Genomic DNA, 27,722 nt, shown 5'->3' with positions numbered 1-27,722 from the left:
TCGTCACGTGGCAGAGCGGGCCTGCCCGTTGTGGAGAGAAGGTGGAACGTTCCATGACAGTGCCCGACAGCTGTTTATAAACACAGCCAAACGAAGGAGAGCAGCCCTCGCTGACAGAATAAACTAAGATGTGTTTCATGTGAAGCGTCAGACCTGAAGCTTTCGAAAGAAAATGAAGGATTAACACTGCTGTCATCTCGAGTCGATTTTTAAAACAAGATGCAACATCATTTAAAAATGGATAAATTTGATCACACAAAAATCATCCCTTCTGCTTATCACAACACAGCATAAAGCATGTGTGACAGAGACAGAGAGAGACAGAGACAGAGAAGTGACAAAGAGGGGAGACACTGGCTGCAATACGTGTGTGTCACATAGTCTCGGCAAAGAATCAGTGTCTGGTGTGCATTTTTAAAATCTACAAAACAATAGAGAAACAACAGCGACAGGAAACTGGACAACATTAGCAGGAGAGGAAACCTTAGAAATGAACTTAAAAAGTTTAACTTTTGCCACCTCTCAATGAATCAGGGAAGTGAAACTAAATTCCAAGGAGATATAATTTCGTACTCATCAGATGGGTAAAAATTAAATTAAATAGTCTGATAATAACAAGAGTCCATAAGACTGTAAAGCGATAGAGACTCTTGCACACAGCATAGGATAAATTGGACAAACATTTTGCAGAGGAATTTTGTCTAAAAATATTAAGGTCCACAGTGAACATGCCTTCCAGGTCTGGGAAGATGCCAAAATAAATTCACAAGCGTACAGGGCATGTAGCGGAATTATAGAAGGGATGCTGTAGGCATTTTTTAAGCAGTGGAAACATCAAATATCTATTAAGTAGTGAATAAATAAGTTGTGACAGTTTTGTAGAGTGACGTATCACACAGCAGTGGAAAAGAAGACACAGTTACACACCGACCAACTTGGAAGAATCTCACAAATAAAACGTTGAGAGGATACAAAGCTTTAAAAGATACATAGGTAAAGGGTCCTTATGGAAACCTGCAGCTAATGTTATTCTTAAGGGTTAAATACCAAACCTTTCCCTTTAAGGTTGGGAACAGGGCAAGAATATCTACTTTTACCATTTCTATTCGAAATGTACCATGGGTCCCATCCAGGGCAATTAAGAGAGAGGGGTGGGGGGAAGGAGGAAGAAGGGGAGGGAGAGAGAGAGAAACAGATGGACAGAGAGATTGAGAAAAGGAAAGAGAAAAACAAAAAGAAAGAGAAACAGACAAGTGGGAAGATTGGAAAGTGAAGAGTAAAGCTTTTGTATGTGCAGGTTACATGATTTTGTATAAAGAAAATCTGAGGGAATATACAAATACCAGAACAAACAGATGAATTTAGCAAGGTCTCAGGTTAAAAGATCAATATATAAAATATTAATTATATTTCTACTAGCAGTAAACAATTAGAGAATGAGGTTTAAAACGCCAGAATTGTTAGTAGCATTATAAAGAACCCCTAGGAACACATTTAACAAAAGATGGACAACACTTCTAGAAAACATCGCTGAAAGAAATTTTAAAAGGCTCAAATAAATGGAGCTATAAATCATGTTGGTGCATTGAAAAGCTCTATATTGTTAAAATGTCCGTTCTCTTCCAGAATGATCTAGAGATTCAATGTAACTCCAAAAAAATTATATCAGACTTTTTTAAAAACTAGAAATTGGCAAGTTAATTTCAGAATTTATATGGGAATACAAATGACCTCAAGTAGCAAGACAATCATGAAGTTAAACAAAATTAGAGCATTTGCACTCCCTGACTTCAAGGCTAACTCTAAAGCAACAGTAATAAAGACCGTGTGCTATTTGCAGAAGTATATACATATAGATCAGCGGACATGAGAAGAATCTAGAAATAAACTCACATGTGTCCTAGGTTATTCTGAGAACAAAAAACAGGTGTCAAAGTAATTCAATGAGAAAAAGAAAGCCTTCTCAATAAATGGTCCTGGAAAAAGTAGATAGCCAGGGCTTCCCTGGTGGCGCAGTGGTTGAGAGTCCGCCTGCCGATGCAGGGGACACGGGTTCGTGTCCGGTCCAGGAAGATCTCACATGCCGCGGAGCAAATGGGCCCGTGAGCCATGGCCGCTGAGCCTGCTCTTCCAGAGCCTGTGCTCCGCAACGGGAGAGGCCAAAATAGTGAGAGGCCCACGTGCCGCAAAAAAAACAAAAATCAATTGTGTGTATATAATTTATATATAATATAATGCTTATAATTATAAATTGTTATATATGTCATTCATATACATGTTTATATGACATATATTATATATGAATTAATAATATGTATATACAATATATATTACATATATTGTACATTTATATTACATATATATGTATTAGCAATAAACATGTGGGCACCAAACTTTTAAAAACACTATTTATAACCACTCAAAAATCAATAAATGAATTATTTACATGTAAACCTAACAAACATGTATAGAACTTATGTGCTAAAAGCCACACTGATGAAAGAAGTCCAAGAAGGACTAAATGAATTGAGGGACAGACCATGTTCAAAAACTGGAAGATTCAACATGGTAAAGAAGCCACCTCTTGACAAATTGATGTACAAACGTAACACAATTCCTATCAAAATCCCAGAAAGATTTCTTGTAAATATAGGCAAAATTATTCTAAAATCGCTATGAAGGGGCAAAGGAGCTAGAGTGGCTAACATAATTCTGAAAAAGAAGAATAAAGTGGAAGTATTCAGTCTACCTGGTTTTAAGACTTATTACATGGTTATAATAATATCTATGGAATTGGCAGTGGTATAGACACATAGATTAATGGGATAGAACAGAGAACCCAGAAAACAGGTCCACACAAATAAATCCGAAAGATTTTCCAAAAAAGTGCCAACGCCGTTTAACAGAAGAATACAGACTTTTCAACAAATGGGGCTGGAGCAATTGGACAAAAATTTTAAAAAGAATCTTGACCTATGACTCACACTTTATGCAATAATTAACCCAAAGTGCACAAATAAATCATGGACTTAAAGGTAAAACAAAAAACTATAAAACTTTTAGAAAACAACGTAGGAGAAAATCTTTGAAAACTAGGAGTAGGTGAAGAATTCTTAGACTTGACGTTAAAGCCATCATCAATCAACGGACAATCTGATAAAATGGACCTCATCAAAATTCAAAATCTCACATTGTAAAAGATACTGTGAAGAAAATGAAAAGACAAGCTATCAAGTGGGAGAAAATATTCCCCAGCTACATGTCAAAGGACTGGTATCTAGAATATTTGTATCTATAGATACAGGTAAACATGTACATATCTCAAAACAGAGCAGTTGAAAAACAAGCAATCCAGTTAAAACATGGACAACATCCATGAAGAGACATTTCAGTAAAAAGGATATACAGATGTCAACTAGCTCTTAAAAGATACTTAACGCCCCTAGCCATTAGCTAATGCAGCAAGATATTCTTACACACCTATTAGAATGGCTAAAACAGAAATAGAACAGCAAATCCTGGTGAACACGTGGATAAACTCAATCCCTCACAGGCTGCTGGCAGGAATATAAAATGGTGAATCACTCTGGCAGTCAGTTCCGCAGTGTCTTCAAAAATTAAACATGCAGCTACCATATGACCCAGAATTGCACTCCTGGGCATTTATCCCAGAGAAATGAAAACAAGATGATGCAAAAACCTCTGCACCAGTGTTCACAGCAGCTTTATTTGTAATAGTCAAAAGCTGAGAACAAGTGTGATGTCCTTCAATGGGTGAATGGTTAGATAAACTGTTGAGAGCAAAATATTCCTACCATAGAATACTACCCAGCAACCAAAAGAAATAACTATTGATACATGCAAGAACCTGAATGAACCTCCAGGACACTATTAGAAGAGGAAAAGCCAGTCCCGCAAAGTTGCAGACTATGTGATTCCATTTATAAAACATTCCTGGAATGGCAAAATGATAGGAACGGAGAACAGAACAGCGGCCACTTAGGGGTGAGGGAAGGAGTAGGGACAGAAGGAAAGCAGGTGTGGCTGTAAAGGCACAGAGGGATCCCATGATGATGGGATTGTTCTGTGTCTCGAGTACATCGACGTCAGTATCCCGGTCGTATATCGTACTGCAGTGGTGAAGTACTGCGGAACTGACTTCCAGAGTGATTCACCATTTTATACCCCTGCCAGCAGCCTGTGAGGGATTGAGTTTATCCACATGTTCACCAGCATTTGCTGTTCTATTTTTTTTTTAGTGATTACTGCAGCTTCCATTCAGGGAAGCTGTGTCAAGGATGCCCATGATCTCTCTATATCTTATAATTGTATGTGAATCTACCGTTTTCTCAAAATAAAAAATGTGATTAAAAAAAAGTAAAGTGCTTCATAACTGGTCTCCCCCACTAAACTAAAACTCCATGAATAACTGTCTTCCTTTACATTATCTCACCACTCTAGCTGCCAACTAATAATGCGTCAAATGCATCAATAAAGTGTACTACTATTATTGTGTTTGCTTAAAAAATTGAGTGAAAAAATTTGCACACACACATATACATATATACATATGGCTCTTAGCACTTGAAAACTATTCAAAGTTAATCACAATTAGATAAATGCAAAATAATACAACACAGACACCTTGAAATGATGATTGGAGACCATGAAAAAGTCTGACGATACATCCTGTGGGTGTGGCTGTGAAGAATTACACCTTCTGTACATCGCTGGGTAGAAATACAAACAAGCACAACCCTTGGGGAGAGGAATTTGGCAATATTTAGTAAAACTATAAATATACTTACATTTTGACCCAGCAATATGACTTCTAGGAATGTACACTGAAGATGCATCTTCAACAACATGAAAATAAACATGCACGAAATGATTCATTGTGGCAGTGTTTGTACTCGCAAAATATTTGAAAGAGACCAGATGCCCATACATTGAAGAATGATTAAATAAGCTCTGGCACATCCACAAAACAGAGTACCAGCACCTGTAAAGAAATGTGGAAGACCTACGCAGTGATAGAGATTTCTTTGATATGTTGATAAATGAAAAAAGGAAAAGTCCGAAAGAGTATCTGTATTGTGTCACCTTTCACGTGAGAGAGATGGGGTATACAAACATTTTTATGTGTCTCCTCACTGTGTGCAAAAGAATTACAGGAAGGATGAACAGAAATTATTGAGACTGATTACCTGCAGAGGAATGATGAAGCTCTTAATACAGCTTCTTCTCTGAATAGCTCTGACTTTTAGAACAAGGGTAAAGCTTCATAGACACTCAAAATAATAAATTAAAATTAACTAGGATGTGAATGGAACTCAAATTCAATACCAGCTGTAACAAATGAATCTGTTTTAGAAAAAAAATTGCTTAATTACATAATCGCAATGTAGGGCGTAGAAAAGAAACGAACTAGCCTAAGTAACTATGGAAAACATCATTTTGATTGTATACTCTAAGACTTATGACAAAAAGGAATATACACAAATATTTTATTCTAGTTAATAAACGTATTTGTCAAAGGTTAGTTTTACGTGCATATTAGTACTGAACTATGCAAATATGGAAAAGAAAACCAGGTATCTCGTTGTTGTAGAAAAAGTCACAGTACTGAAATACTAAAATATAAAGAAGTACTGAAATACTAAAATATAAACAATCGCTGAAAGGGGGGAGACTATAATGACAGTGTGATGTTGGGTTAGAATCAGAGGTACCGGTATGAATTTATGGTTTCAATTCATGTGCAGAGATATCAACTGGAATAGATTGACATGTGTGTACAGGGATCCCCAGTTTTTCAAAAGTTCACTTTACGCCACTTTGCTTTCACAAAAGACGTACACTAGTACCTGTTTTCACTGAGGGAAAGAAGAGGATATCACTTTTATGAAAACACGTAATTGCTTCTTTAATTGCTTCTTTACTTTGTGCCTTTTCAGCTTACAAAAGTTTTCTTAGGAATGAGGAAAACCTGTACCACAGCCCTTTGTATCCACAGCTACAGATGCAAAACCCAGGAACACAGAGGGCTGACTGTATTTACTCTACTACACCATTTGTATAAGGGACTCCTGGAACCAATCCCCCACGGATACCGAGAGACGACTGTATGTATGTGTGTTACAAAAACTACATACTCTTCCTAGTTGTGTGCCCTGGGGACACCTAAAGGCAGTGACACCCCAGAAGCAGTGAATGTACCCAGAACCCAGATCTTGGTTTCTAAATAAGATTCTCGCATAAAGGAAAGCAGGGCTCCTTGGAGAATTGACTGGTTCTGGACGAGGAAAATACAAAATGAGCCCAAACATCTTGTGGTTCCTGAAAGTAAGGAAGCCTCAGCAAATAACAAGGACATGTAAAAAGGACACAGAAACAACTTGAAGGAACCCTCAGTGTTCAATGCTGGGACAATCTGAGCAGCAAAGTAAATAGTTGAGTGTTCGATTATAATCCTCAGATGGAATAAATGTCCACATTCAGTATTGATATAAATAAATATTTGAGGAAGAAAGGACAGCTCATCCTCACAGCAGAATTTCAATTAATAAATGTAGAACGACTGGAAGGAGTAGAAGTATCCCCGTGACGTCAGTACTGCAGTAGCAATTACTGCAGACAAAAGCCATCCGTAAATACTAACATTAGTGAGTGAAAGTACAATGAGAAATAGAGTACCTGCCTAGCCTCAAACTATCTCCTGCAAAATACTGACTCATTACGAAGGGAAAGATGGTGACTTTCCAGTGGAGAAAGCCTGAAGATACCACCCTAACAGCAATGAAGATGAACATTAACGTGAAGAACACAGGTTTGTTCAGACCTAGGGGACCAGGCGCCTGCATGTAACGATGTGCGATCCCAGACTGGACCCCAGCTCAGAAAAAAAGGGCACTAGTGGGATGACTGATGACCTTCGTAGAAGGTTCTGTAGATTAAGGCCAAGTTAATTTCTAGTTTCCATACTTGTGCTATGGTTAGATAAGAAGTTAGCATCGGGGGAAACCGGGTGAAGGTTGTATGGAAACTCTTCATTATTTTTCCAACATTTCTGTAATTCTAAAATGATCCTCTTCAAAGATTTTATTTAAGACAAACAATTTGCGTGAAAATGGCCCATTAAACAATCTCAGCTAAAGTAACCCAGGGCAAATACTAGGTTAAGCCTTTGGCTTTCCCATGCAAGTCCATGTGCATTCTTAAGGGAACCTTCACAAAGAACTGAGAGTAAGGTACAAGGAAACAGGAAAATCACTAAAGAAGATGTGTGTGTATTCCGACATGGCTGTTAGCATAGGGAAGAAGGCAAGTATACTGGGTACCTTCTACGTTTTTTAGAGAAATGCTCTCCAGACAAAGGATGACTCTGCACTAAAAAGCCTGTGATTACGTGAAATTCTGCTCTAACTTCTCACCAGCAGCAGGGCCTGGAGCGCTGTGGCGGGGGCCCAGGAAGCCAGGTGCCCACTTCGGATGTAGCCAAGGAGGATGGATGGTGGGAGGTGAGTACAGGAGCAGAGCTGAGCCGCGTGGAGGAGACGCGGGGCTGGTCCATCCACAGCCGTTCCTGCTCTTGCCCTGCGAACTGCTCACTGACGGCCAGCATCACAGAGGCTCCTGGAGAGGTGAGCATGTCAGGAGAAGCCACAATCACAAACGTCAGTGTCCTGACACAGTGAAGCTGTACCTCTCGGCCATGTCATAGCACAGCCTGTGTTACCGGCGAGGTTCCTGGCTCCACCTTCCCCCAGAGCTGAGCATCTCCACGGGGTCGTCTGCATCCGGGCAGCAGTGGGAAAGGTTCCTGGGAGACGCCTGAATGGCTCAGGCCCGGGAAAGGTGAACCGGACCTCTCCAACGTGACACTGACCAGAACTGTCACTCGGCCCACCTGGCTGTGGGAACACCTGGGAAGCATCATCTAAGAGCCCCATTTGCTGAGCTTCGTCCTGCCTCTCACACACAGGGACCCTGGGGGTTTTCCCATCCACACTTCTCGTCCTGACGTTATTCACTCAAAATCTCAAATGCAAGTTTTTTCATTCAAAATTATTTTAGAGATATTTATATTAACACAGAGAGATCTGGTTCATTCATTTAAGCTGTTATAATGTATTTCGTGGTATGAATAAACTAATGAATAAATAATCCTTTATAGGTGAGAATATGGTTATTTTCCATTTTTTAGCTGTTATTAGCAAGGCTGCAATGAGCATCCTTTGTATGTCTCTGTGTGCCCATACAGGAACATTTTGTTTATTGAAATGAATTTATACACAAGAAAGCACTACAGAATGGGTACGAATGCATACATATGTACTTAAAATATTATAAATGCATGCTGACCTCATATACGAACAGCACTTTGAGTAGAAAGGGAGGAGTAAAGGAAGGAGGTAAAGTGGGAGGCTAAACTAAAAAGTTTTAATTATATCTCATTTATTTATTTTTAAATTTTTATTTTCTATTGGAGCATAGTGGATCCACAATGTTGTGTTAGTTTCAGGTGTACAGCAAAGTGATTCAGTTCTACACATACATGTATCTAAACTAAACAAAATACGCCAGAATGCTGACATGTGTTTGATCTCAGTGGTGGGTAACTAAGCATGTTTAAAACAATTTACTAATGAGAAAACTCTGCTGCCATCTGAACGCTGACCGTTTTAACCACAGCGGATCCTCTAATCCCATCAGAGCAGCTCCCCTCAGCCCCAGCGCCTTCTCTCTCCTCACCAAAGTCCAAGGTCTGTATTTCACACTTCATTTGCGAATTGACCTTGCAGCCTCTGGCTTGACCTTCAGGGCCAGCAAGACCGGGCTAGAAGGAGTGCAGAGCGCTATTAACCAGCCAGGTTTTTAAATCCTGTGCCCGGAAACAAGCTTAAAGGAGGCATTTCCCAGCCCCTAAGGTGCAATTTTTGATGCACACAGCTGGATCACACGAATTGAAATGTTCCAGGATTTGGTTGATTGGGGGAGCTACAGGTATACTTTAATTGTGCGCTCAATTTTCTAGCCTTTATTTTTGGAAGGCAAGAAAATAAATAAATTTGAGCGTAGATTGCAGAGTAAACATCCTGTGATAATTTCACGCCATCCTTTAACGATGAACCTTTCCGCACAGCTTCCTCTTTGTCAGCCTCACAACCCTGAACTTCATTACGGCAGCAACAAGGGTTTTCTTTTCTTTATAATTAAGTTTACTTTTCGATTTAGAACTGATCACGCTGACGGACGCTTTAATTCACTTGGAGTTCTACGTTTCACTTTGCATTTTATCTCCTTCTTGCTTCCGGGAGCTTGTACGTAAGAAAATTGTCCAGGGATGGATAGGCCACACAAAAATGCTTAGGGGACTGCCAGTGAATTAGGCTTGACTGGGAGCTCTTTCCCTGTAGTCACCAGCTTCCCCTCCCCCATAGGCACCAGCGGATTGTCCTCAGAGGCTACGGTATTCCTGTCACTTATTCTCTTCTGAAGCCATGTATTATATTAGAATCTCCATGTACGTTACCAGAAATCCGTACACCGACCCTGCCTGTGGCTCTCAGCGTCCCCGTTTGAGAGGCAGGGCATCGAGACCCCTTCCGTCCAGTGCACGTAGAAGCGGAACAGAAACACGGGTCTGTCTGACTCCAGACCTCAGACCTGCCACGGGTTCTCATCGCTCAGGCTGTTTAGTTTAGAAGCTGAAGTTGCTTCTACAGTGAGAACCAGTGGTCGTAACTGGCCAATTCCGCTCAGTTGAGAAGCTGGTAGTGGTAGGGCCATCATTTGAAATTGCTTGCCTCCCAACCTGAAGGTAAACGGAAACATTTATAAGCTCCTAGTTGAGCTTTGCCTTATGTCGAATGCCTTTGAGCTGAAGCCAGAAGAAAGCTCGGTGACCTTCCAAGGTGAATGGCCTCCTTTAAGGGCGCCTGCGTCCGCAGCACTAATGCTGTGTTGCCAGGGTTTTCTCTCCATTGTAAAGTTCAAAATGATGTAACCACACGCCCCCCTAGGCTTCTGAATGTACACCTTTGCACTGAGACTTAGATCTTTCGGCTGCATCTGTATTTTCTCTCCCTTGTGCCAGGCTGCGGGACGCCTATCAGCAAACCCGTCCCCTGGTGGCGCCCCAGGGGTGATCACTGTGTGTTATTTCTCCAATTAGGACTCAATGTTCCCTTGAGTGATTTATTCTGTTAGTTCTGGATGAGTGCCTTTTGTTTTTTATACTTTCTCTACTGATTTGATTTTTGCCAGCCTCCTTTACAGGAGTGGAAAACAGAGCTGCCATTAGGCAAATTATTGGTGGACATTATTCAAATTGTATCTTAGTTTGTATATTTTAATTGAGGGCAAAGATTCATGAGGCAGTTTTCACTGCATGGCTGAAATACCCCTGAATATTAGCAAAGCCAAATTCCTTTACCTGTCTAGAGAGCCGTCTAAAGGAAGGGGCTCTGGCATCCCGACTGCGCATCCCCCCCGAGCTGTGTTGGCGCTTCTGGACGTTTTAATGGCCCCTTATGGTGCACAAAGAGGATGCGTTACTCCTAAAAGTAAAACGGACACATCGTCCCCTGGTTCTCCAATGCCGCGCCACAGAGTTGAAAAGCTTGATTACCCGAGACGCTCAACACCCCTCCTCTGTTCTTGGAACCACCATTTGTAGCGTAAAACTCTGCCCTTGCATCACTGCACCTCACAGAAGTGAAACAAACGGATTTTAATGCAGCCACCTTCTATCGTAGGTAGGTGGAGAGTTTTTGCCAGCCTGGAAAACTGCGCCTCTCCGTATTCACAGATCGATTTGAGCAGGTCAGCTCCCGCTGTTTTGGAGAGTCCCACCAGTTCTCTGCCCTTCAGATTCTATAAGATGAAGAATAACTTGAGAAAACTCTGTCACTCTCAAATTGATCACAGTAAGACTCAGAAATGCCGCAGCTTTTCTTATCATCCTGCATCAGGTATTCTTGATTATACATGGCAGGAAACCCCAGGAATTGTTACCATAGTCAGAAGTCCCAGCATAAGATAGGTCAAAATGCTACATTATTTATATAAAAATTCACTGACGGCTGTGTCGGGAACATAGATCTCCTGCTCATGCGCCAATGGGCTTTTTCTCAAGGGAAGTGCAACCGTACTGAACTTGCAAAGAAGGATACGAAGTATGGAATAGGTAGAATCCTACCTAGAGATACGATTTCAACAATAGAACTTGACTTCAAGCCAGAAGCCCACGTCACTCTGTGCAAAGAAGGAAAGGCAACCCAAGGCTCTCAATCTGAACCAGCATCTGTATACAGAGGATTGAGGTCTGGTGCATGACAGCAGCAGGCTGTAGGAAGAACTTCTACATGTGGTCGTGTTCAATGTCAGTGTCGTGGTCCAGGCTGGTGTTTCCCATATAAAGTGAGAGACACAAGAGCCAGGTACAGGGCTTCCCTGGTGGCGCAGTGGTTAAGAATCCGCCTGCCAATGCAGGGGACACGGGTTCGAGCTCTGGTCCGGGAAGATCCCACATGCCGTGTAGTAACTAAGCCCGTGCACCACAACTACTGAAACCCGCGTGCTCTAGGGCCCACGTGCAGCAACTACTGAACCCGCGTGCTGCAACTATGGAAGCCCGTGCGCCTAGAGCCCGTGCTCCGCAGCGAGAGCAGCCACCATGATGAGAAGCCCGCGCACCGCGATGAAGACCCAGCACAGCCAAAAATTAATTAATTAAATTAAAGGGGAATAAAAGGAGGAAAGTAAAACGGTAAAGTATCCAACAAAAACAAAAATTCATTAGCAGCAACAAGCAAGGAAGTTAGATATAACCTCATACTATCACTTAAAAAAAATCGTATCCAAAGAAAGAAGCAAGATTCCAGCATGCAATGTCTCTGGACAGCCTAGAAGCTCTCCACTTTCCTCTGCTCCCTGACACAAGCAGAATGAGGAGAGAAGCGGATATGACAAAAATCTGGAGAAATTGCACTAATAATCCTCAATCCAGGGAGAACTGGACTAAAATGGTGAGTAAGATTACAGGCACATATCAGTGAAACCCTGGGAAACAGAGGTCTCTCTAATCTCCTCCGTGCAACAGCAAAGATACAGGGAATTAAAAACCAGCAAGGCTAGTCGTCTTCAGGGCTTCCTATTGAATCTGAGAATCATTTGAAGGCCAGAGTTATTCCATCGTTGGAATAGTCACCTCTAACTAGTAGCATTAACCCCGTGGGAAAGAAATTAACCAGCTTCAGAGGGAGGAGGGCTCAGAGCCAAGATCAAAGCTGCACACAGCCCCGCTGAGCTCTCCTGGGCTCTGCCCTAGTGGGTTACAGAGGAGCAGATACAGCCCAGGGACACAGCTCTGTATCACGGCGCAGAGCGGAAGAAAACACGCCTTAGAGCGTGGTCGCCAATGCTATGACCATCAAAGTGTTAGATACAAAGTCTGAAAGGACATCTCATATGAGCTGGAGGATGGATAGAAACCATAGCAACTATAAGGGCACTGCAGTTGGAAGGAAGGAGGGAAGGGGGGAAGGAGGGAAGGAGGGAAGGGAGGCAAGAAATGCTGTTACATGGCACTGTTTGCCTATGCAAATCCCACACTGAAAACTTTGATTTGGAAGAACTCCTTGATCTGCTTCTTTGTATAATCAAATTAAATGGTGCGGATTTTCATATAAATATGGATTTTCACACTTACATATTTTATACTGCTGTGGAAGAGGCATCTGACATTCGAACCACTCAAAGGTCAGCAGTATTTACCCGCAAAAAATGCCTTATTTTATTTTTAAAGTGCTATTATTTCAGAAGATAGTTGTCATACAGCCCTGGCCAAATTCCTTCCATGAATTCGATGGATAATCAACATTTCTGGTGTACCACAATTAATTCTGGGTTTGGAAACATTTCAGAAACTGTACTATATACCCAGTTAACTGGCATAATCTGTCATCATTTCCTTCGAGACAAATAATCAGGAAAACTTAACCAAGACGCCACATTGATGTTTTTCAGGATTCTTTCCGGGGATAAACATCTCCGACTTTGATAGACTCCTTTTCAAGGTGGTACCAAGACTACCTCAAAGTTCAGCAGAAACAATCATGGTTTTGTACCAGTTCACTGAAATGAGGTTCACTGTACTTCATCATTCCCCACAGTGGGTCCTTATTGACTGCAGCTCATTTTAGGGAATCAGTGGTTAGGTTCCACTGCCATCCTGCCCCCTCACCTTCGAGAAAATAGCCAAGATGACAGGACCACACAGACTGCTCAGAACTCGCGCAAGCACGCTGCAGAAGAGAGGGACCGGTCACCTTGATAGGTTTCTCATCACTCAGCTTGTCATTCCGTGTTTGTCCACCATATAGTCCTGTTGACTTATTAACGGAGTGATTTCTAAAGACTTGCCTTTAAACTCTTGAACCAGCTAAAGGCTTAAAGAGAATGAGAACATATTCTTAATGGTTTTTGTTTGTTTGTTTGTTCCCCTGTATCTACTCACTTCACCCTTTTAGTACAAGATTTAGTGCTTTCTAAAACTGGATCACCACTTTTCTGCCCTCAGGTGTCTGGAGTGACAGTGACTTCGTGGTGTCTCCATGGCGGTCACCTCGAGTTATTCTCCAATGGGAGAACGGAGAACAGAAAAGACATTCACTACTTCTCATCTAATGCCGTCCAGCATAAAGATTTTTCTCTAAACTTTCCAAGGATTTGTCAAAAGTACAAAACGAGGGAAACAATGACTTTTTGTCAGAGGGCTACAATACTTTAAGAGAGGCGTATTAGCCAGGGCCAGAGCGGGAAACAGGTAACATACTCAAATTAGGGTTATCCGAGGTAGGTTGAGCAAGAAACTAATTGCAATGGTGTGAGCGGGAAGCAGGTATGGCTCTAGAGACGTGCAGTAGCTTGAAACTAGTAACCATGGAAATGTAACCACAACCTCATCTCAAAGGGCTGAGAGGAGGGAGAAGTTACTGGAAATCAGATGAGCATATGTGGAGAGAGTTTTCAGAGAGTCCCATCTTGAGAGAGGCAGTGACCTCTGTGGAAGGACGCATCAGCCCCAGGCAGCCCTGCAGGGCTGGACCTGGGGAAATAGGCATCCTGTCCGGACTCTCTTTATCCTCTGATCTGCTGACTCTCCATAGGTTGGATCAGCTAGAACCTGGAAGGGAGCCCAGGGATGTGGTGCAACCAGTGAGCCTTCCAGAGTGACAGGGAGGGCCAGTGGGTGGAGGGCGGGTCTGCAGAGGCTAACAAAGGGGCTTTGCAAGTACATACAGCGTAGAGGCAGCCTTGCAAACGGACAGCATTAAGGATCGAGCAGGCGGTGACAGGATGTGTGGCAGAGATCAGGGCTCGGTCCTTTGGAGTCCCTGCCACCGCCCGAGTTTTGGGTGCAATTACACTCAGATAACAGCGTATCATAAATAATCGTATTAACAAAAACCTGTTCAATCTCTCTCTCTATGATTTACTGAGACCTGCTCAAAAAAAGATTCAGGTCGCCACTTGGAAATTAAGTTGGTGCTGTCTGCAGCCAGGGACAGAACTAGGGATGTGCACCTGACTCATTACGTTCCAATGAGGCAGTGTGAATTGCAGACTGATTAGGGCCCAGGTCTTGGTCAAAGCAAGGTCAAAAAGAAGATGTCAATTATTGTGGGTGTACATTTATATCTCTACCTACATATCCGTGATATTTCTACAGCTAGATTTATTAAATATTCTATCTTTGTTTCCCTTTGCTCTCTCTTTATGATACCATTGAAATAGAACAGCTTACTGTCTTGAAGAAATAAATGATCATCCCTCACATATATTTATTCACATTTATTACATTTTGAGGCTGTTTGTGTGTGTGTGCTTTTTTCCCTTTTGGGTATCAAAACGATATAGTAAGCGTTTGGTGTTATTTTAGACTCTAAGCTCCTAGGAGACGGAACCGTAGCAGACCTCTCCCACCTGTATCACCAGCGACAGAGCACTTTTGCACTCACTACACAGAGCTCTCAAAGATGCCGACAGATACCTACAGGCTGACTTGTTTACCAGAACTCTCCATACACATTTAAGACATCCTGTCAGTTTGGGTTCCCAAATCCATCACTTACGTGATCTCTGATTTCTATCTGACGCGGGCAAGACAGTGTATCAACCTGCTTATCTTTACTCTAAATCTAGTCCGTAGGAAATGAACACATCCAAGAACATGCTCTGAATACAAATCAAACTCCCAGAGGTTTAATATCCAGATTTCGTCTTGTTGTTTGTATTGTTTAGGAATAAATGCAGGTATAATAAATCAGACTCTGAAAGAAATGAAAAAGTATCCAACGTTAGTAAAGTGCTGCTATCTTGGCCTGAGACATAGGAAGACTAGGTTCTAGCTTTTGATTTTTCAGTAATTAGCCGTCTTGCCCTGTGAAAATCACTTAACTAGTCTGGGAGTCTGTTTTTCTGATGCTAATTGAGGGGAGTGGGTGGATGGGTTAGTAGATGAGCTTTAATGCTATTTTCAGCTCCAAAGTTGTATTTGTAACATAAATTAAATGGCAATAAGAGAAATGCATGCAAATTGCGTGCTATTTCTTAAAGAGACATTAAGAAATAGCAAAAAATACTTAAGTCATCAGATGTTGATAATTATAGGATGCCATCCAGAGTCCTAGAAGAGTCCGTAACGGTGAAAGCTCAGGAAATACCTGCCTTGTCGAGTGAATGGGTAAGATCCTTCCTGATGGATGTCAAAAATCAAGCAATGAACAAAGCATTGGGTAATGGGTGAGCCTGAAATTAAACCCAAGGTACTGGTGGAAAAGATGACTAATGATGTGAACGTCTCCAGTTTTTGTCAGGGAAATGCCATGGCATCCTTGCTAAATAGGTAGTGCAAGCCCGGCACTTAAGCCCACGAGCTAGGCTGGAAAAAACAGACCTGCTGCACCCACACCCAGTCGATTCAGAAAGGTGCTGGGAAGGATGTGGGATAGTGGACTGGATGTGCGGAGGGGGCTTCAAGACACCTCATTTTGTTCAGAAAAAAGCTCCACTTCTTTAGAGAGAGAAAAATGTCGTTATCCGAAAATGACACACTTACACATCCAGAACCTGCATGATTTAACCACAGATCAAAAATTTAGACAAAAAACCAGATCCTACAGTATTTATCTTTCTCTGTTTGACTTATTTCACTCAGCATAATGCCTTCAAGGTCCATCCATGTTGTAGCGAATGGCAAGATCTCCCTTCTGTTTATGGAGGAATAACATTCCATTGTATATATCTATAGCTATGGCTATATATCTACATTTTCTTTATCTGTTCATCCATTGATGGGCATCTGGGCCATTTCCATGTCTTGGCTTTTGTAAATAATCCTGCAGTGAGCATGGGGGTGCAGATATCTTTTCAAATTAGTGTCTTCGTTTCCTTCCAATAAATAACCAGTCGTGGCATTGCTGGATAGGGTAGTTCTACTCTGTTCTTTTTGAGGAATCTCCATACTGGTGAAATGAGCGAAGGTGGTCAAAAGGCACAAGCTTCCAGTCATGAAATAAGTCCTGGGGATGCAGTGCACAGCACGATGACTAGAGGTAATAACACTCTACATCTGAAAATTGCCGAGAGAGTAAATCTTAAAAGTTCTCCTTGCAAGAATAAAAGCTGTAACCATGTGTGGTGATGGGTGCTAGCTGGACTTACCGTGGTGATCATTTTACAGTATATACAAGTACCAGATCATCATGTCGTACGCCTGAAACTAACATAAGATTACGTGTCAATTACATATCAGTAAAAACAGAAACAGATCAACAACCAAAATAAGTGGAGATCCACGTATGGTTTTCTAAAAATCCATGAAGGGTATGCAGTTTCAGAGTCTACAGAAGCCCCAGATTGTCCGTCATTTCCCCACCCTCTCCTCCCGCACTCTGACATTACTTTGCTTTACAAATTAAGCTCCCGGGAGCACTTCTTTTCTCTCTCTTTCCAACTTACTCCCTTCCTCTCTATTCCTCAGTTACGTGGCTCAGAGTAACTTTTGTTAGGCATGAAGGGGTATCTCCCATTCAGGAGGTGGGGGGAGAAGGGGCGCCGGGGTGGCCCTTCAGGGTTCCCTTTGGTGGGTGGGCTAGTGGAGGACGGAAGACTGAACACCATTCTCTGACCTTTAGGTTTTGAGTATCCCAGCAGGAAACTTAATTCAGCCCAAATGGTTCAAACAAAGAGACGCTAATAAAACGATCAGATACTAGACAGGGACACGTGAGTAGGTTCAAGGAAAAACAAGGGATATTGGGGCACCCAGGGACCAGGAGTTACCCTCCCTGGAGCTGTGGGCACAGTGGGAGCTGGAGCGGGGAGTGAGGGCTGCCCGGCAGGAGAGGTAACCAAGGAAAGACCGAGCTGCTGGCAGAGACACAGGCTCGGTGCAAAGAGATGTGAAGAGGAGGGAGCTGCCACCGTTCTCGGGCCCTTGCTTCCCGGTGGCCAGCTGGCAGGACAATCCAGGCAGGGTCAGCCACCAGGACCCAGAGCAGGGAGGGCGGAGTGAGGGGCACACAGAGGTGGAGGTAGACAGAGTTACCTGCCCAGATGTCGCCCCTCTCAGCCATTACTGCTCGGCCACAAATCCTGCCCACCTCGGTCACAACGAATGCTCTCCCGTACAGTAGAATCCTTGTTCTTCTCCTCCATCCCCTTCCTGTGATCCTGGGCCCAGATCTCAGTCTGGACTTGAGGTCAAGCACCGAGAGGATTCCTCTGATGGCAAGTGCAGGAGGCACTGCGTGTGCAGCCTGGCCTGGGGACCATGTATGTGACGGTCACCACCTCCTGGTCCCACCAGCTGTCCAGTGGTCCTGCAGCCGGAGTCCAGGGGAGTCCCCAGGTATTGCTTTTTTTTAATAAGATTCTGTTTTTCAGCATGCTACTTTGTGGCAAGGCGAGTTTGCAAGGCCCTGAATCAACTCCTTTGTCCTCTAGGGTTTAGGGGGACAGAGTTTAGAGCTCAGACAGTGTGGAATTTCCATCAGGCTGAGGAGGAATGCAGGCCTGCAGCTCAAGGGAGCTCAGAGCGCACAGGCGCTCTAGCTTGGGACTCACATCAACACTCTGTCATCTTACTGCGTGTGCTGAGATATGAGGGAGCTGGTCTGGGTTCCCCAAGCATTATTCACAATAATATTTCTCTGGAGAAAAATAAATTTCTGGTTCAAAGCAAATGATGTTTTGGAATCACCTCCCACTAGATTTAAAGTTGGCCATCACATGTTCTAAAATAAATAGGGTGAAAATTTTAATCTGAAATAGGGAAGAAACGAGGGAGAATGTTTAGGGTTAGTGAATCCGTTTACTTGCCAAATTCTACTCTGAAAATCTTAACGTGGGCTCGAATTCACTAACACTTGATTCCTGAAAAGCATGAATTTTACTTAAAAATTCACTTTGAATTTTAAAAGTGTCTCTCCTTTTATTGTGTCTGTATCCAGTGTTTTACAGCTAAAAAGAACTCTGTGCTTCAGCTCTCGGAGCTTTTTCTGAAGCAGCACGGCTGTAGCGACCCTGGACCGGCTGTTCTTCTCCAGTCACAGGGATGCTCTCGTCAGCCTTAGCTGGTCTGAAAGGGCCTCGTGGGAATTCCCACCAGGAACATCCATTAGCATTTCCACCTGCTACGTTCTCCACCTCTGAAATTCTTTAAACACTTCTTCCCCTTTGTTTTGTTTTGTCTTATTTTTAAACCTACATCATCTTATCCTGAGTGAGTATCTCAGCCACCTTACTTTCCTCTTAGGTCTTCAACAACTGCTTCTCGTGTCATGGCCAGATCCCTTTTCCCCACACGCTGACCCCAATGTGGATGACCCAGAGCTCTCCCCTCCCTTCCCCCCTTTCACTCCTGCACACCCCTCCACCCCACGCCCACAGACCCTCCCTGCTTCTTGGCCTCTGGCCTTGGTCTTTTTTGCTTCACCCTCATCTTCCCCACGTTCTGGAGATGTCTTCTGTCATAGTTTCCTAGGGCTGCTATAACAGACGACCACAAACGTGGTGGTCTAAAAGAATGCCAATTTGTTCTCCTACAGTGCTGGGGACTAGAAATCTGAAGTCAGTCTCCCTGGGTCAAAAGTCCCTCCTGAGACCCCCTGGGGGACCTGTGTCCTCGCCTTTCCAGATGCAGAGCTGCACTCCCCGTATTGGGGGCCCCTCCTCTGCCGCAGCTGCCCACAGCTCAGCATCTTTATGTCTCCCTCCGCGGGGTTGGCCTCACTGCCGTCTCTCTTCTGTGTGTCCCTTTCCCTTTGCTCTGTCTTACAAGGACCCGTAACAGCCCACCCTGACCACTGGGGATAAACCCGGGATCTCCAGATCTCACACTTAATGACGTCTGCGAATCTTTTTATTAAACCATATAAAGTAACGTTTACAGGTTCTAGGGCTTAGGACGTGGACATCTTTGGGCTGTGTTGCCAGCCTTCCCTGAGGGCAGTTTTGAGCATCCCAAGTTCAATGCACGTGACCGATGTCACTACAATCTCATATTGTGAAGACAGTACTTCTACGAGGCCTTTCTGCCTCCCGGCTTGAGACCTGGGTCAGCCTCTCCTCCCCCTCCCCTTCTTCTGCGCGACGCTCACGTCCAGACCCACAATCACACCTTCCTGCTACAGCCCCTGCTCCCGCTGCTACCAACTTAGCGCAGGCCCTGCTTCTGCATTCTTGGCCCGCTGCAGTAAACTCTCCCCAACCCTGCTGCGGACATCCCTCCTCCCAGTGGACGCCACTGCTGGAAAAAACATCCCTCGATCACCATTGCAATCACTGCACAAAACAACCTACCTGCTGCAGCCTCAGGGTCCCCATTCTGCCAGACGAGGCTCAAATCTCTGAGTCTGGTACCCAACCATCCCATCCCGTCCTTTAACCTGTTACAAACCTATCCTTCTAGCTAAATCCTATCGCCAAACCAAACTGGAATTGCCATTTTCCAATTTTTGTCCATCCAAATCCTCCATTCCTGATGCCCCCTCCTCCTGGAAGCCTCCCCTGATTACTAAGCAAGCAACGCTTTCTCCTTCCTCTGAACAACCTGGTTCTTATTCACACATTTCTCATATTGCTCTGCACTATAGTTATTTGTGTCGCGTTTTTCTCTTAGGTGGTTTCAGGTTCTGTGGACGATGATATGATATCAGACTTCCACTGTCGCTTTGTAGAATGCTGGCTTACACGTAGTAAATGTTTACGAAAACTCTTGTTAAGTAAACCAGTGAATTAGAAAATGATTGGTTTCCCCTTTGGCTCTTTCTAAGTCTTAGCCCTGTTGACTGCTCTGGCCACCTTGGTGACAGGTCACTCGTTTCCATAAAGCCAAGAGATGCTGTGCTTAGAATTTCTTTGAATATGACCTTGAGCTTAGCTGGAAAACAGAGTGAGGACACTTACAGAGGCCTTGCTTCAGCTGCCGGGTCTGGGGGGAACTTCCAGTTATTGGTAGTCCCTGCACTGTCCTCAGAGTGTGTGACTCCCCAGAAACGGCCTTTGCTAAAATGGAACGTGAAAAATTACTCTTCCATTTGCTGAACTTCAGCGGCGATTATAGTCACTTATGTGTGATGACACAGACGTCGAATAGCTGTTCTTTGTAAATGAAAGCATATGACCAGGAAAGAGGGCCATTACACAGGAATTATACTCTGGGCTTCATGTTAAATCCAAAATCAAATTACAGTTTAATCAAAAATTTCATAGTAATTGCAGCATTTTTAAAAAGGAGTGACACAATTATTTAGACAGAGTGATGGAGAGGATTAATAAATCCAATATGCATATGGGGGAAGAAAGGAAAGAAGAAAAATTGCCTCTCTTTCCTTCTAATTCAGAAGTGTTCAAAGCAGCAGTAATATTTGAGTATGACGCTCCCATCCCCCTGGTTGCCTCTCATGGTAGGAAAAACAATTAGTCATTTGACATGGAACTTTAAAACAAGTTTACACCTTATCATACACAAATGAAGACGGTGTAGTGCTTAGTGCAAAGTCAAGGACAATGGGATTTGCCTTTGGGGAAGCCCAGACCTCTTCCGTCCGATGGTCATTCCCCCCACGTGGCAGCTGAGCACGTGAAAGGTGGCCAGTCCGAAAGGAGATCTACTGTGAATATAAAATGCACACTAGACTTTGAAGACATGGTATGAAAAAAAAAGTAAAATATCTCATTAATTCTTTTTTTGTATTATTACCCTTGAAATTATAATATTTGGGATGTATTGGGTTACGTAAAACATATTTTAAAAATTAATTTTACCTATTTCTTCTTGCTGTCTTAATGTGGTTCATGTTATATTTCTGCTGGCCTGGACCACATAGTTCGTTGAAACTATCCTCAACAGACAATTCTTGGTCTTACGGAATTATGAATTCATGAAGTGCTTCAAAAACCCATTGGAAAGGCCAACAATGAACGTCATGAAATGAGAAATAGGAATCAGACTCGTGAGCTGTTTGTATATTTTGGAAAATTATATATATATATATATATATGTATAACTGAGTCACTTTGCTGTACAGAAGAAAGTAACACAACAATGTAAATCTACTGGACTTCAATAAAATTTTTTAAAAAGGAAATCAGATTACAGTCAAGTAAAACCGACCATGTCTCCAAGCTTGGTTACATCCTTTTGAACGTTTCCCAGATTCTGTAGCACATCCTCCCACTTGACCCTCACAGACTCACGAGCTGGTGATCTCACCCCAAAACACAGGTGAGATCACTGAGGCTTACCAAGGAGGACTGGCTGAGGGCCACATCGTCCGGGGCAAAGCTGGGCTCCAAACCCAAACCTCTGTCTCTGAGTTCTTTGTAACTGGGACTAAAATTTCATCACATGCTGTTTTCATCAAGATTCTCCATTAAAACAGAACCAATGGGACCAGAGAAGAGCAAGCACAGAGGTGTTGAAGGATGCGGCGGCTCCCCAAACAGAATGCATTTCTCACAAAATGCATATATATGTATGTGTGTGTGTGTGTGTGTGCGTTTCTGCTGGCCTGGACCACGTGCTCTTCATTTAAACCATCCCCAACATACAATTTTTGGTCTCGCTGAATTATGAATATATGCACATATACATACATACACATTTACATATACAGTGTGTGTGTATGTAATGGTAAACTGTTAAGATGATGGTTAAGGTGATACACATATTAAATCTCTGAGGTGGAAAGACAAAACCTTAAACGATAACAGGGAATTCCCTGGCGGTCCAGCGGTTAGCACTCAGCACTTTCACTGCCATGGGCCCAGGTTCAGTCCCTGGTCCAGGAACTAAGATCCCCGCAAGCTGCGGCCAAAAAAAACCAAAAAATGTTTTTTAAAAATAACAACAAAAGCAAAACAAAACAAAAGCTCCAGTGCGACAAAAGCTAGAGGTGTAATTTTTTTCTTTGACAAGAAGAGGTGCTTTCAGAAAGTAAAACTAATATCGATTCTTAAATTTTCTTTTAGTGGTTAGAGAGTAAAAAGTGAAAAGACGAAAGCTCTAGCTAAGACAGTTGGCTTCTGTGAGTCTTAATGAGCTGCTCTCTACTGCAGCCCTAACCAGGTCATTATTCCAACAGGCTTTAGAAACTATCACTCGACTGGATTGAGTTATTTGGCTGGTGGCAAATACGTTAAACCATCTAAGACAGAGCCTTTACTGTCATTCTGATTCCAGAATTCTGTTCTACCATTTGTCATTCACTGCTGCCAGTCTAGAGGCGTAAACTAGGCGTCTTCTGCTCCATCCAGCAGTGAGTTCATTCAGCCCAGAGGTGACATTTTTTCAGCATCGACACAGAGGCAGACGTATCTGGAAACTGCTGAGAGGGGATATTCAGAAGTGCCGAAACAGAGCTGTGCTAGTGTCTCAGGGCTTTTTTTGAAAGTCTGACTAGGGATCAGGTGTGTCTGTAATAACTTGTTATATGTGAGACTCTGCGATCTCTTCACAAATTATCAAGAGGCAACTTTCAGCCTCTGCTATGAGCAGGGCAGGTTACTCTGCTGAGAGCCGTAGGATTTCAAAGCCTTCCCATTTCTCTGCCTGGAAAACAGTCATCAACCTGGATCCTCCTCAAATGTGCCAGAAAAGAACTGCTTTCTTCCCAGCCTTTTCCACTCACAGCCCTTTGCACATACCCTAAACAGAGCACCGCCATTCTGCAGCATGATATCACTCACAGGGAAAGTCTTCTCTTAGTTATGTAGGTATTCCCAGATCTTGGAGTTTCTGGTTTTCTCAATATTTAGATACAGTAGAATTCTGTGAGGTTTTTTTTTTTTATTAATTGGAGAATTAAAAAAAGTAAAAATGGGTAGGGAGATCAGAATATGTGAAGGAAATTTTCACATCATATAGCATCTAGAAAAAAATGTTATTTCTTTTCTTTAGGAATATTAATGTCTAGCAGAGAAATAGGAGAACGTGCTGTCCTTCCTTCAGAAATTACAGTCACTAACAAAACAATGATAAATGAACAGCTAAGACATAGAATAGTTGCTACAAGTTTACAATGTGGCTTATTTTAGGGCAATCCCTTGTAACCACCTTATGAAGCAGGTGTAATTATCCCCATTTAACAGATAATAAGCAAAGGCTCAAAACTCTCATGGCAAGTGTGGAGTCACTGGGCTTTGAATACAAGCCACCACGTGGCTTAAGCCCCACATGTGGGAAAGGCTCAATCCGCGTTTTGGATGAATTGCAGAATGAGAGCATGGGAAACCTTGAGCTGCGTGGGGAACTAAATGTTTGTGATTCATTCTCTCCTTTTGACGTGGGAGCAACACACCAGCAGGAAGGAAAGAAGGTGACCTCATCACATTTCCTGGGACAAGGCTACTGACGGATCTTCCAACAAATGAATTAACTGTGTTTGCTAGCCGGAGAGTCCTTGTCTGTGGGGTGCTTTCATCAGGAGGTACCTGGCTGTGTAGGATCACGCATGGTAAGCAACTATGAGTTTAGGAAACATAGCTCCCTTCAAAATGTAACTCTCTGAATATCCCTGAATATAAGTAGCTATGCAGCTGTCTGAAAAGACTTCAGCATAACATAAACATGTATTACGTGTGAGTGACGTGAATTCACACATCCCTCAGATGTCAGTCTGAGTCAGAGCAGGATATAACTCTGCAAAAACAAAACAGTAATAGAAGGTGCTCTGAAGGTCCCAGACTCCATTCTTCATCTGTGTTTTGCATTTACTTGAGTTCTTGATATTATTAGTGCGGCTTGACACTGGGTAAGAGCTCTGATTCGTGCGCGTCTGATTGACATGAGCCGTGAGCTTCCTGTCATCTAAGTTACACAGCATTTACAAAGCACTCACGCGCTATGCAGCATTGGGCATGCTGTTAACATTGACGTGTGGGTGTGTCTAATGGAAACAGGTCTGCTAAATAAAAGATATCTTTAGCTACTTCCATGTAGACTATGAGTTTCCAACTATGACTGAACATTAGAATCATGTTGGAAGTTTTTGAAGAAATAAACGATCGTTGAGCCCTACCCCAGAGCATCTGTGCTAGTTACTCCCCAGGCTCTGTCCTCTTTTTCTTGCACAGAAGTTACAGTCAGGATATGCTGCACAACTGGGAATATACTTCCCTGACTTCTTTGGCAACCAGGTGAGTGCAGCCAGCTAGTGGAATGTGGACAGAAGTGACACGTGTCACCTCGGTCCCTTCACGCACTGTGCCTCATCTAGGCAACCTTTTCTTTGGCTGACCAGTACCTGGACATAGACGTCTACCCTTGATCATGCAGGTGATTAAAGAGGCTTCATCCGACCGTAACTACTAGCCACACGCGGCTATCTAGATGTAAATGAACTAAATTAAAATTAGGGATTAAATCAAGCTAACAGCTTGGCTCTTCTGTCACACTCGCCATAGTTCAAGCACTAAGGTGAGTGGCCACCATCACTGGAGAACACGAATACAGAACCTTTCCACCACGGCAGAAAGTTCTCTGAGTACCGCTGCTCTAGGAGGTGGATTAGCCACGTGATAAAGAGCCTGGATCCATGGATCTCCACGTGGACCGACCCCCCGCCCAGGCCGATCTAGACCTTTGAGCTGCCGTATGAATGAAATAAACTTTATTAAGCCACAAAATCGGGGGCCTATTGGTTATAGCACTTTTGCCCACCTTCATGTTTAAACCTGTATAAGCTCATTTTCTAGGGACAATGTCTATATTTCAACATCAAAAAAATACAAGCAGGATGAAGCTAACGTACAGTTAAGATGGAGCACTGCAGATGTATTCTTTATCTTTTCCTGCTTTTTATCACCAGCACCTAACACGGGGCTCTACAGGAGAGGCGGTGCCTATTTACGGTGTGATAATGATGGTAGTTACCGCGAGTAACGCAGGGCTTACCTGTCTGTGTCATAGGGCTACTGCATCTCTCCAGGAGACACTGCAGTGCCGGAGTTCAGTTTCCTCTGCATCCTCCTCTGTTATTCCCACCAGTGTCAGCAGAGCCCCCTCTCTGAGGCTGAGTCACGCTGCAGTTGATTTTGATTTACCTGACATTTCCTCACGCATAAAAACTCCTTTGAAGTTTTTATAACCACAGAATGCAATTTTAATAAATCCTCTTTTTATGGCAAACTTGCCCCGCAAACATCAATGGCTTTCTTCAATGTATGTGAGAGCAGTGACTCAGCAAAGTAGCAGAGGGGCAGCTCCAAGCTCTTATCCCCACGAAGCATCAAAAGACAGAAAGAAATGGTCAGAAACGACTTTTCAGAGCTCCAGGAAACAGCACCATTTGCAGCAACCAAGAGGAATACGAAAATGGTAGGAGAGCCTAGTGGCATTTTCACCTACCTTTCCCCCTCCTTACAGTGTGTCCCTATTACTACACAGTGCGAGGATTTACATGTGCATCCTGGGGGGAGGTGCCCAATACAACTCCTAGCCTACAAAATGTTCTTATAAGTAACTGTTGGATTAAATAACACATAAATGCGAAAATATTGACTAAACTACAGATACACCCATTCTGAGTCTCAAAGGAGCAGCGAATACACGTCAAATCAGCTCATGCTGTCATCTGGTTCCCTCCCTCCTCCTTCCCTCCCTTTCCTCTCTCTGTATCACTCTCCACTCTCTCTCTTTGTCTCTGTCTCTCTCTGACTCTCTGTCTCTCTGTTTCCATCTCTGTCTCTCTCTGTCTCTCTCTCTGTCTCTCTGTCTGTCTGTATCTCTCTCTCTCTCTCTCTCTCTCTCTCACACACACACACACACACACACACACACACACACATTTTATTCCTTGCCTAATTCTTCCAATTCCATTCCAAGTACGACAATGGTAGGATCATAGGAAAAATTAGAAAAGCATAGTTGGACATGGAATAAAATTCTGAAAGAGCAGCCTTGTCAAAAAAGGAGCATTTTAGAAGCTCAAGACAGAAGATGATTAATGTCCAAAGACCAAAAGTCATATTACGGTGGAGATGAGAGCACCTGAAACCTCACTTGTGGCCAGAAAACACAAGAGAAAATGGGAACGGTGTAAGAGCAGTGACTACAAACTTGGAAAGGAAAACCAGGAAGCTTTAGAAGCTATGACACTGAGGGTTGAGGGGAAAGTCTATTCCACTGTATTTAGTACTCGACCTGTGAAATGCAGTCACTTGTAATATCAGACAAAAATAACAATAGCACCCAGAGATATAAAGTGAATAGCAGGGGTTAGATGAGATACTATTATATCCTTATACAATTCCAGCAAGGTGCCGAGCTCATAATAAAATTCAATAAATATTTGATGATTGATTGACATTTCAGTTCATGAATCCTGAAAAGGTGATGAAGACATTTATTCAGGGCCCAAGGAAAGGACAAGTAAAAGCTCTTGGGGAGAAACGATGACTTATGCTGTCACTGGGGCAATAATACACCGTGTGGAAATTGAGAAAGGAAAATTGTGGAGGGGAAGGAAGAGGACAGAAAGCCACCCTGGGAGTCCCGGGATGGGACAGGGGCTGTGTTAGCATCCTGGAGAAGGAGGCGAGAACTTGATGATTCTGTCCAAGGAAAAACACTGAATAAAGTTAAGGCCAGTGTTGTTGAAACAACGAAACATAGTCACAATTATAACACATGTAAGCATAATTGCCAGTGAACTACACTTCAGGAAGTTTAGGAAGGAGGCTGATGGACTATGGCAAAGGATGTTATCGGACATCCTGCTTTATTTCTGAAGACTTTGAAACATATGAGTTAATATTCTAAAAAGAGAATAAGCAGATTGAGAGAAAATAGGCTTATTTTTCAGCTTTTAAAATAATAACTAATTCATCTTTGCAATAACAATCTTTCCTTCCACAGATTCAGAAACACTGCTGAATATAGATTATAATGAATTGGGAGAAAATACAAAATGTATCAGCATAATTAATAGCAGTAACAAAAATATTCAATTAGAGCCTTTTCTAAAGAATGTAGAAGACAGATTAATATTGGAATTCTAAGGATTCCTATTTCTTCCTTTTTTTTTTTTTTTTTGCAGAGTTTGGGTTCTTTGTTTAAGAAGTATTACTGCTTACGGCAAAAAGCAAGCATGTTAAACCCTCGGGGATAACGTTATGCTTCTGTAACATGATGCATGCCTGGTGCAGAG

At 42.8% G+C, this 27,722-nt stretch overlaps 1 long non-coding RNA gene across 1 annotated transcript in view; it reads right to left on the bottom strand.

Annotated features, from left to right (window-relative positions):
* LOC132598273 (uncharacterized) overlaps window positions 1-25,735 on the bottom strand; it is a 49,156-nt gene extending 23,421 nt beyond the window's left edge. The window contains exon 1 of the long non-coding RNA XR_009566299.1: window positions 25,469-25,735. This is a non-coding gene — a long non-coding RNA (uncharacterized lncRNA). The remainder of the gene's footprint in view (window positions 1-25,468) is intronic.
* Window positions 25,736-27,722: the final 1,987 nt, after the last annotated feature.

This window comes from Globicephala melas, chromosome 12 (genome assembly GCF_963455315.2).
Source record: "Globicephala melas chromosome 12, mGloMel1.2, whole genome shotgun sequence".
Taxonomy (NCBI): Eukaryota; Metazoa; Chordata; class Mammalia; order Artiodactyla; family Delphinidae; genus Globicephala; species Globicephala melas.
The sequence above is the reverse complement of the archived record's forward strand: the minus strand, read 5'-3'. Positions and strand labels throughout refer to the sequence as shown.